This window comes from Aquarana catesbeiana, linkage group LG07 (genome assembly GCF_042186555.1).
Source record: "Aquarana catesbeiana isolate 2022-GZ linkage group LG07, ASM4218655v1, whole genome shotgun sequence".
In the NCBI taxonomy this organism is placed as follows: domain Eukaryota; kingdom Metazoa; phylum Chordata; class Amphibia; order Anura; family Ranidae; genus Aquarana; species Aquarana catesbeiana.
In genome coordinates, this window is record NC_133330.1 from 26,639,198 (window position 1) to 26,641,346 (window position 2,149).

A 2,149-nucleotide genomic window follows, 5' to 3' on the forward strand; every position below is an offset into this window, starting at 1 on the left:
AGTCCCTCTTTCCTCCTCATTTGTCCCTCATTTTGATCTGATCTATATGGTTGTATATAAAATGCACTACTTATGTATCAATTAGTGTTTCCCAGCGCTAAACCTTTCATCAGATTTCTGAATTGCTACATTTGTAAATTCCAAAAGTCAGTAAAAAGGAATAGTAGTGGTAAAAAAAAAAAAAAAAGCACTGGCGGGTTTACCAAATCATTTTTTTTTACAATTCTCCTTTAGCCACTTACAGACTGGAAGATTTTACCCCTTAATGACCAGGCCATTTTTTGCGATACGGTACTGCGGCGCTTTAACTGACAATTGAGCGGTCGTGCGACACTGTACACAAATAAAATCGATGTCCTTTTTTTCCCCCACAAATAGAGCTTTCTTTTGGTGGTATTTGATCACCACTGCAGTTTTTATATTTTGCGCTATAAACAAAAAAAGAGTGAAAATTAAAAAAAAAAAAAAAAAATTTTTTACTTTATGCTATAATAAATATCCCCGCCCCCCCCCCAAAAAAAAGTAAAAAAGGGACATTTCTTCATCATTTTAGGCTGATATATATTCTTCTACATATTTTTGGTTAAAAAAAACCCCCAAAAAAATAAGCGTATATTGATTGGTTTGCGCAAAAGGTATAGCGTCTACAAAATAGGGGATAGATTTATGGCATTTTTACTATTATTTTTTTTTTTTTACTAGTAATGGCGGCGATCTGCGATTTTTTGCGGGACTGCGACATTGCGGCAGACAGATCGGACACTTATGACACTTTTTTGAGACCATTGACATTTATACAGTGATCAGTGCTATAAAAAAGCACTGATTACTGTATAAATGTCACTGTCAGGGAAGGGGTTAACACTAGGGGGCGATCAAGGGGTTAAATGTGTTGCCTCATGAGTGTTTCCAACTGTGAGGGGGATGGGACTGACTGGAGGAGGAGACATATGGCTGTTCCTAATCACTAGCAACAGCAGATCTGTCTCTCCTCTCCTGTCAGAATGGGGATCTGTGTGTTTACATACACACTCCCCCGTTCTGGCTCTCGTGCTCATGATCGTGGGCACGAGAGCCAGAATGAGGAAGTGAGAGCCAGAACCCGAAATGATCCTCAATCGCGGTGCTCAGACCCGATAAATAAAAAAAATTAAAAAAAATAAGCTCCCTCCCATCGAGGCGGAGATTTTATTTATTTTTTCTGTTTTTCAGGTCCGTCATGCGCCGTGATTGAAGGTGGGGCCTGGTATGATTTTGGGGGGGACCCCACGCTGGTTTTTTTTTTAAATTTTGGCGTGGAGTTCCCCTTAATATCCATACCAGACTGGAAGGGCCTGGTATGGACAGGGGGGCGGGGGGCACCATGCGTTTTTTTTTCATAGATTTTTTATCTATATTGAAATACATTACAGCCTCAAGCAATCTTAAATTACAATTCTTCCTTTAGAAAGGTCATTTTGCTGCGGACATGAGGAAGATGCGCCACTTTACAGGCAGACTAAGGGGACCCCCCAGGCACGATATTTAAAGGAATAGTTTATTTTTTATTGTTTCACTTTAAGCATTATTAAAATCACTGCTCCTGAAAAAAACGTACCCTGGGGCAGGACTCGGGTCCCCAAACACTTTTTATGGCAATAACTTGCACATAAGCCTTTAAAATGAACACTTGATTTTTCACGTTCGTGTCCCATAGACTTTTAACAGTGTTCACATGTCCGCACAAATGTTTTTGTCTGTTCGCATGTTCTGGTGCGAACCGAACCGAACCGGGGGGGGGGGGGGGTGTTCGGTTCATCCCTAGTGATGTTGAAGCTTCTCGGCCTTTTGGCTAAGATCAAGTGTAGTATCTGCTCTTATCAGTTTCCAGAGGAGGCGCTGTGTTACTTCCGAGTGTAGGGAGGACACATGCAAATCCAATGGTGTTATTGGACCTGGAAGGACAGTTCGGCAGTGCCGGTGTCTGGACGCCCTCCGAGACGTCAGTGGGGCCGAGTCCGAGCTGTCCAGAAGGATCCTCCTGGTGAGGATGGGTGCTGCATCTGGGTCTGATCCAGAGGGTCGGGTCCCTGGCCTTCTGGCCTAGATTGGGGTAGATCTAGCTCCGGTCAGTTTTTCGGGAGATAACACAGACTCCTCTCTAGCTGAG

General features: G+C 42.9%; 1 pseudogene; it reads left to right on the forward strand.

The window, feature by feature from the left end:
* Window positions 1–1,811: 1,811 nt before the first annotated feature.
* LOC141103984 (U2 spliceosomal RNA) lies at window positions 1,812–1,921 on the forward strand (annotated as a pseudogene).
* The last annotated feature ends 228 nt before the right edge of the window (window positions 1,922–2,149 follow it).